The sequence below is a fragment of the Hylobates moloch genome, unplaced genomic scaffold (assembly GCF_009828535.3).
Source record: "Hylobates moloch isolate HMO894 unplaced genomic scaffold, HMol_V3 SCAFFOLD_18, whole genome shotgun sequence".
In the NCBI taxonomy this organism is placed as follows: Eukaryota; Metazoa; Chordata; class Mammalia; order Primates; family Hylobatidae; genus Hylobates; species Hylobates moloch.
In genome coordinates, this window is record NW_026652293.1 from 53948214 (window position 1) to 53957374 (window position 9161).

At 44.1% G+C, this 9161-nt stretch overlaps 2 pseudogenes; both read right to left on the reverse strand.

Annotated features, from left to right (window-relative positions):
* Positions 1-1415: 1415 nt before the first annotated feature.
* Positions 1416-3195, reverse strand: LOC116457778 (X-ray repair cross-complementing protein 6-like; annotated as a pseudogene).
* A 970-nt stretch (positions 3196-4165) lies between these two features.
* On the reverse strand, positions 4166-5108 carry LOC116457792 (large ribosomal subunit protein uL10-like; annotated as a pseudogene).
* Between the last annotated feature and the right edge of the window lie 4053 nt (positions 5109-9161).

Consider the following 9161-nt stretch of genomic DNA (forward strand, 5'->3'; position numbering starts at 1 on the left):
GAAAATATATGCTTTTATTTTTCCGTGATTACAAACACAACTGAATATCAAATGCACAAAGTAAGAATTATACGGGGAAAAAAAATCAGATACGTTCATATATATATCACCTTTTCAAGGTTATTTCCATCCAGAATAACCTTGGTTTGCCAGGGCCAATAGAAAGAAGTCACAAAATCGCCTTTAGTCAAATTTGTGTGTTTGCTTTCTTCTGTAATTCCAATACCTCCACCATCAATGACTTGAGATAGCTGCCAAGGTGTTATATAATCAGTGCCAGTGTCTACTTCATTCTACAACGAAGGCTGTCACTTCACACTTGGAAGTTTGCACAGCGGCCAGGCAGAGGCGCTCCTCACTTCCCAGACGGGGCGGCCGGGCAGAGGCGCTCCTCACATCCCAGATGATGGGCGGGGGGGCAGGGGCTCGATAGAGTTAGAATTCTTGGCTGTTTTCATATTAGCTACTTAGGATCTATATAATGTCATTGTAACGGAAATACCAGAGTGTCTTGAGGCTGGCTGACTGGGGCCTTATATCTAGCATTCTAAGAAGGTGCAAGAGAAAGAAACTAGCACTAGATGAGGCTCATGAGCACAAACCCCTTCAAATTGGGAGAGATGTCTGCATTTGCAGCCAGACTTCTATCATCAGCCCTGATTCCTGACATAATGAGTTGTGAGTTGTTATAATCATGGAAGAAAAATGGCTTGAGAGGGTAACGTGGAAGATGTGATTTGAGGATGAGTTCAGTATAAACTTTTGTGAAAAATCATTCTGATAAACTGATCTTAAGACATCATGTCATGTTTGATGGCTCATGCCTGTAATCTGTAATCCCAGAACTTTGCAGCACTTTGGGAGGCTGAGGCGGGTAGGTTGCTTGAGCCCAGGAGTTTGACACCAGCCTGGGCAACATGGCAAAACCCTATCTCTTAAAAAAAAATACAAAAAGTAGCCAGGCATGGTGGCTCATGCCTGGAGTCCCAGCTACCTGGGAGGCTGACAGGGGAGGATCACCTGAACGGGGGGAAGATCTGAGCCATGACTGTGCCACTACACTCCAGCCTAGGACTCTCTCTCTCTCTCTCTCTCAAAAAAAAAAAAAAAAAAAAAGGCATCACATTGTTTACTCCCTTGTGATGCTGGCTGGAGTGACACTTGGCATCAGGAGGGCAGTATAGTCTCTCTTTTTTCTTACAGTACAAAGTTAGGGCTCTTCATTCAGGCAGTAGAGTACGGAACAGCAAAGTGGGAGGGCTACACCATTGCCATGGCAACAGAAAGCCTCCTACAGATAAAGTCCCTCTGCTTCTGTCAGGCAGGCTCTTCCTAGATCAGGAGACACCTGTTTTCACTGGCTGAGAACAAGGCCAGGCAGCCTGTGGAAGGGCAGCTGGACGCATGGCCTCTGGTCAGTTCTGGAAGTGATTGGTGAGGGCTTCCAGTGGCTCCTGCTTCTTCAGCCTGCTCTTCAGCCCATACCCCAGCAGGCCTCTTTCAGCATGGGCACAGCAAACTTGACCAGCGTGCTGTTGCTTATGAGGGTCTTCAGCTCCTCTTCTGAATACTCCACCTTGGGCCTTTTGCTTCTGAAACCTTCATTATTGTGTTTTATGTTGCTAACTTTCCCTTCAGGATTGTAATCTGGTGGGTAGAGAAGTTCCTTAAACTTATCCACCAGTGGGGAGCCCAGTCTTTTATTCATTGCTTCAACCTCAGGCAATGTCAGGTCCACTGCTTGTTCAGGCTCCATCAAATCCAAGGCCAAGACCTCCAGGTTCCTGGAGTGCTGCTGCAGCACAGAGTTCTCAAAGCTGTCACTTCTGTATTTGAATCGGAGCTTCTGAACAATAGCCTTCACCTTGTCCACCTGCTCTGGGGTTGCTGTGACTTTTTTAGTAAAGGGCACCTTCCCTTTATTATCAGCATAGCATAAAAAGACCAGCTGGAAGCCTGCAGGAGTCACCTGAATTTTCTGATCATCCAACTCCTCTTCCTGTGGCACCAAAGCCACAAAATAAGGGGGGATGTTCCTGCAGGGTATGTATCTGCACAATGCTGTGACCTCCTTCTCCAGAAACTTGATGAGTAGAGCACTGAACAGGGTTGAGCTCCCATTCATCAGCGACTCCTCAGAGTACACAAACAAGGAGGGCCTCAGGTAATGGTGCTTCTTCAGCTTTACCAAGGGCTTAAACCCATGAGAATCAAACCTGGTTCATCAAACTATTTTAGCTCTTCTGTTTCCTCTTTCTCCAGTATAATCTGATGCCTTCCATAGATCCGAGACCTCTTGGTATCTCTAGGCAGAAGCAAACTGCCTGTATTTACATTAAATATCCGGGTCTTAATTTCCACTGATTCATCTATTTCTTGTTAGGGCTTTATTGGAGGAGGCTTGAGAGCCTTCTAGATCAGATTATAAATGCCCACAGACAGCACTATATCTTTATTGAGCTTCAGCTTTAACATGCTGAGTGTTTACCTCCTGATCTCCTTGGCTGAAACCTGCCTCAACAGATCTTCTAGCTTGCTGGATTCCTCAGTGAGCCCTGGGGTTCTCATCCTCTGCTATGCTGATGATATCTCTGTAGAAGAAGAAAGATGTGTCAAAGCCCTCAGGTTTCTTCAGGTGCATCAAGTTAAGGAAGATGCCTGTATCTCAGTGATTATTGGCTTTGGTCCTGGCCCAGCTGGCTTTGGCACTGTCATTGCCATGGGGCTTATCTTCATTGGTGAACAACATGACTCCTCTTGTACAGTACATTGCTAAAGAGGTTGTTGTCACAGACTCACAGCACTTCACTGAGTGAGTAGTCAGATCCATGCCTATGTGCCCATCAGGTCTTGGAAACGTTTTTGTCCCTGCTGCCCCTTAAACCGGTCAAGCTCTAGAATTTGTTTTGCACCTGGATTATCCAACTCCTGGATGCTCATGTCAAAAGGAGTCAACTCATCTGCACTCTGAGATTCAAACATAGCTCTGGAGGCATCAACCAAAAAATCAAACTATTTATTCCTGAATATTTATAGTCTCCACTTGCTTCACATGATTCTCATGGGTTTCAAGCCCTTGGTAATGCTGAAGTGCTGTGGATCTGTGCCAACCTCTTTAGCGATGTCCAGTTCAAAATGTTCTTCTTCTGCTTCTTCATCGCCCCCGGTTTTGTAATAAGACTTTCACCCTGACATGTTGCTTACTGCTCACTTTGGTGCAGGCCAGAGCAGTATGATTTCTTAAGATTCTCTCCGCCAGTCTGGCCTCTGCCTCACTACATTATTTCAGAGACCCAAGAGTGTTCCAAAGGAATGTTCTGTTATTGGTAACAATACATATCATCAAATTGCTCTCTAGAAATGTATAAATTTACAACTCCCTCGTAAGAGTATGTAACAGTGCTCCTTACAACGTATCCTCACCAGCGTGGAATATTATCTTTTAAATATCTTTGATGTATTATTCGTTGTTTTTGTGCAGTGCTGTGACTCAGGCTTTTAGAAGAAGCCTAGGATAACACAAACATAATTCTGGTTAAAATTGATCAGCAAAGATGAGTGGTGCTGGCAATGACTCGTCTTGGCTGACACTGGGGAAGATAAAAGGTTTAGCAATGGGAAGAGAAAGTGATAAGTTTGGTTTGAGATAAGATAAATTTGGATTATCTGTGGGACATCCAAGAGGTGATACATGGTAGGTCATTGAGTATCTGTGTGGGGGTGTGAGATGTAAATAGAACATGAAAGTATTAATATATGGTTAGTAGGTAAAATCACAAATGTAAGTACTATGGTTCAAGGAGAATTCAGAGTGAGAAAGGAGTTGAATATGAAATCTTGGGGAATATCAACATTTAAAGGGTTGCAAAAGACACATAAGCTAAAGGTACTTTTTTAAAAAATTTTTTTATTTGTTTTTGTTTTTCTTAGAGATGGGGTCTTGCCCTGTTGCACAGGCTGGAGTGCAGTGGTGCAATCATAGCACACTGAAGCCTTGAATTCCTGGGCTGAAGCAATTCTCCCACATCAGCCTCTGGAGCAGCTAAGACTACAGGCACAAGCCAGCATGCCCAGAGGAAGGCACCTTTTTTTTTTTTCTTTTTAAAAAAGCCTTTATTTCCTTGTTCTGCAAATAAAGCTGGCTGAGTTGGTTGCTTTTTGGTGACTAGTCAAAGAGACCAAATCCCATATCCTTGTCCAATTCCTCCAACTCCTCCTTGGCTTCAACCTTAGTTGGGGTAGCAGCAGCAGCAGGAGCAGTCATGGCGGCAGTGGCCACAGGGGCAGCAGCCATAAAGGCAGATGGATCAGCCAAGAAGGCCTTGACCTTTTCAGCAATTAGGAAGGTGTAATCAATCTCCATAGACAAAGCCAGGACTCGTTTGTACCCATTGATGATAGAATGGGGTACTGATGCAATAGTTGGGTAGCCAATCTGCAGACAGACACTGGCAACATTGCAGATACTCTCCAGGAAGTGAGAATGCAGTTTCCTCTGTGATGTCAAGCACTTCAGGGTTGTTGATGCTGCCATTATCGAACACCTGCTGAATGACCAGCCCAAAGGAGAAGGGAGAGATGTTCAACAGTGTGGTTTCACTGGCTCCCACTTTGTCTCCAGTCTTGATCAGTTGCACATCACTCAGGATTTCAGTGGCGCCCCTGGAGATTTTAGTGGTAATGCCTAAAACCTGGAGAAAGGAGGTCTTCTTGGGCCCCAGACCAGTGTTCTGGACTGGCACAGTGACTTCACATGGGGCAATGGAACCAGCATGGGCCGCAGCTGGCACCTTGTTGGCCAGCAGCAGGTCCCTGATCTCAGTGAGTTCCTCCCTGATGAACGCAAAGCCCACATTCCCCTGAATATGAGGCAACAGTTTCTCCAGAGCTGGGTTGTTTTCCAGGTGCCCTCAGATGGCCTTGCGCGTCATGGTGTTCTTGCCTATCAGCACCATGGCCTTCCTGCAGAGGGACGTATGGATCTGGTGCATCTGCTTGGAGCCCATATTGTCTGCTCCCACGATGAAACATTTCGGATAATCATCCAAAAGTTGGATGATCTTAAGGAAGTAGTTGGATTTCCAGGTCACCCTGTCTTCCCTGGGCATCACAGCAGTGCATCAGGGATTGTCACACAGGGTTTAAAGATGATGTCACTTACACGAGGACACCTGGTGAGAGGAGGCACTTTTTATGAATAGCCACAGAGGTAGAAAGAAAACTCAGAGAGTACTGTCATTGAAGCAAGATAAAGAGACTTTCAGAAAGGAGAGAATAGCATGTCACAAAGAAAGAAAATTGATTAAATATTAGTGATTGGGAAATGGTGATTTGGTGTGTTTTGTGCTACTATTACAAAATATCTGAGACTGGATAATTTATAAAGAAAAGAAATTTATTTTCTCACAGTTCTGGAGGCTAGAAAGTCCAAGATTAAGGTGACAGCAGGTTGTGTTTTCTGGTGAGATCTGCATCCTCCAGAGGGAAGGAATGCTGTGTCCTCACATGGTGGAAGGCTAAAGAGCAAGCCAGCTGAGTGCTGCATGAAGACTCTTTAATAAAGGCCTTAATCCCATTCATGAGGGGACAAGCTCTCATGACCTTATCATCTCTAGAAAACTCCACCTCTTCATACTATCACATTGCATTAAGTTTCAACATCTGAATTTTGGAGGGGACACATTCAGACTATAGCAGATGAAGTTTTAATGGCAGTAATTAAGGTTTAGCAACCAAGAAGTACCCTCATTCTTCCCTGCTTGTTAATTTCTACCTTTCAGATTCCCCAAGGAGTGGTACACATAGGAATATCAAATAATAACCAAATTGCAATTTTATTAAGGCCCAAGTCAATGTCAGTAACACTCAATGCAGCTTTGGTGGGGATAGGTGGACCTCTGGTTTAGGCTCAACGCATAAATGAGATTTTCTACCCTGTGTTTCCATCCCCGTTCCCCACTATGGGTCAAATCTAAAGCTTAGGATCTTACCTACCTGTGGTTTGCTGCATGCTGAAAGGATGTCAAGGTAAGATCTGACAGAGCCTCCTGGGAGAAGGCCTGAATTCACTTATTTATCACACCACATGGAGTAGGAAACAGAGCTCAGAGAAAGACTGTGTGCCTGTGTGACCCCAAGAATCCTATCTTTTGGCCATGGAAGCAACTCTGTCTCCTGGGCAGGTGGGGAGGTTCTTGAAAAACTAGGAACAAAGGCTGTCTGCTGCATCTTGTCCCTTTAATAGGAGGAAGCAGATTCCTTCTGCTCTCTAGGAACTTCACATAAATACAGCTCGGACAATAGCATTTGAAAAATTACCGTCTTCTAAGAATAGACCCCTTCACTCATGAGGATGTATTCTAGAGCAGAGCCATTCAATAGAATTTTCTGTGATGATGAAGATGCTATTTAAATCTGTCCTGTCCAGTACTGTAGTCACTAACTATGTGTGGTCACTGACCTTATGATTAGTATTTAAATTTAAATAGCCCCATGTGGATAGTGGTGATCCTATTATACAGTGAAGCTCTAGGAATTTCAGGGAATTGTGAAATCTGCTGATACTCTCATGATAGTCTTGTTTTCTCTTTTCAGCCTCTCCATCTTTATTTGATTGATTATTCCTGGTTATTCTAGGTCTGCTCTTAAGGTATGGATTAATATTCATGTATAGCTGATTCAACTTATGGAGCCTCAGGTTCTCAATCTATGAAATGGGAATGCCAATTACCAGGGTTCCACTGTGGAGATTAAATGACATAATTAAACCATAAGTTCCAAATATGCAAATGGCTTTCTTACTTAATTGCAAATTGTCAGGGTTTACCCAATGCCTGTACCACCATTGTATCTTGGAGGTAAATAACTTGTTTTTCATCTTACAGGCTCATAGCTGAAAGGAACTTACCTTGAGTCTCTAATGAGACTTTGGACTTTAGACTTTTGAGATGATGCTGGAATGAGTTAAGACTTTTGGGACTATTGGGAAAGGATAATTGTATTCGCAATGTGAGAAGAACATGAGTTTGCTGGGGGGCAGGAGTGGAATGTTATGGTTTGGATACAATTTGTTTGTCCCCACCAAATCGCATGTTGAAATTTAATCCCCAGTGTAGCGATGTTGGGAGGTGGGGCCTAGTGGGAAGTATTTGGGTCACAGGAGTGGATCCTTCATGAATATATCAATGCCCTTCCGCTCTGGAGTGGTGAGTTCTCATTATGTTAGTTCCCATGTGAGCTGGTTGTTAAAACAATCCTTGCTTCTCCCTGCCCTGCCCTCCTCTCTTAGCGTGCAGCCTCTGCACACACCGGCTCCTCTTCGCCGTCCACCACGAGTGGAAGCAGCCTGAAGGTTTTACCAGATGCAGATGCCCAATCTTGAACTTTCTAGCCATCCAGAATCATAAACCAAATAAACCTTCTTTTTCTTTATAAATTACCCAACCTCCAGTATTCCTTTATAGCAAAACAAAACAGATTAAGACAGTTTTCTGCATTGATTTTTGTGATTCAGGGTTCCAGCCCTCTGGTGGAATCAGTAAATCACTGTTCCCAAGTTAAAACAAATCCCCATGAGCACTGGGGATGTGCAGATAGTGAGTGGTGGTGATGGTGAGGTGCAACCACGATCTTTTATTTTTTTTTTTTGAGATGAGTCTTACTCCATCACCAAGGCTGGGGCTCAGTGGCATGATCTCAACTCACTGCAACCTCAGCCTCCCAGGTTCAAGCAATTCTTATGCCTCAGCCTCTTAAACAGCTGGGACTAGCGGTGTGCCACCATGCCTGGCTAATTTTCATATTTTTATTAGAGATGAGACTTTGCCATGTTGGCCAGACTGGTCTCTAACTCCTGACCTCAAGTGATCCACCTGCCTGGGCCTCCCAAAGAGCTGGGATTGTAGTCATGAGCCACCTCACCTGGCACCATGTTCGACTGAAGGGAGAGATGGGGAGGGAACCTCATTACTGTATTCACATGATAAAGCTCCCATAGAAACTCAGAGTCAACTAAGTCAATTCTAGTTTTCATTCTACCAACAGGCCTCCGGGCTCTGGCTTCCTGAAGGGTAGGAGTGATATATACAAAGACGTTTTCTGTCAAGTGGGTGAAAAAAACTCCACCTGTCCCTCAGAACGTGGAGAACCTCTTTAAAGTTATGAGGCTGAAGACTGATGCCATCCACTTATCAGAGCTCCCCCAGATATGAAAGGAGTAGAAGACTTTTTCAGGGTGGGGCATTAATGAATTTTCAGAAATAAAGAAATAATTGATTAGTAATGGTTCTACTCAACAGGCACTGTTTACTAACACCACGATCCTACGTATTCCTAAAGCTGAGGATGAACAAAAGTTCATTACTTTGAGACTCTAATGTACACAAAACTTGAAGCAAATCAGTGATGAAAGAAATCCTGCTAGCTCAGCAATCTTCCTGTGGTACTTGTGTGTGTGTGTTTGTGTGCGTATGCGTGTGTATATTTGTGTGTGTGTGTGTTTTCACTGTCCCCATGGTGGGACTACCTTGACCTCTGAGAGCTAAATCCTTTTAGCACGGCTAAATGATAGGTCCCTGGATGAGTCCAGTGGCCTTGTTCAAAGCTGGTTTCTTTGTTTCATTGGCCTATAGTGAAGTTCCTGGAGAATACAATAGAGTCTCTGAAGGATCCTTTTGCCTTAAGAAATACACTGATTCACATATTCCAGCTCCATTTAGACCTGGAACCGGCTTTAGAAATGATCCGAATCATTTCTTCTCCTATGGAGCTGATCGTTATAGGGATTATTAGTGAAACGTTCAGGGCCAGACCCCAGAGTTCTTGCCACGCAGTAGTCAGTCTTCGGTGACCTGGGGATTGACTTTTCCCTTCCTGTTTTCTTTTCCCCTTTGCTTTTTCCTGTTTATTCAAACGTGACGTCTTCATTATAGAAAAATTGGAATGTATAGAGATGTGCTAAGAAAAAAAGATAAGTAGGAGGAGGGGGAGGAAAATGGAAAAAAACGAGGAGAAGGAGGAGGAGGAAGAGAAGGAGAGAGAGATAAGGAAGGAGGAGGAAGAAGAGGGAAAGAGAAAGATGAAGGAGGAGGAGGATGAGAGAGAGGTGGTGGCGGTGATGGAGAAGGAGGAGGAGGAAGACAAAGAGAGTTGGAAATTCCTTG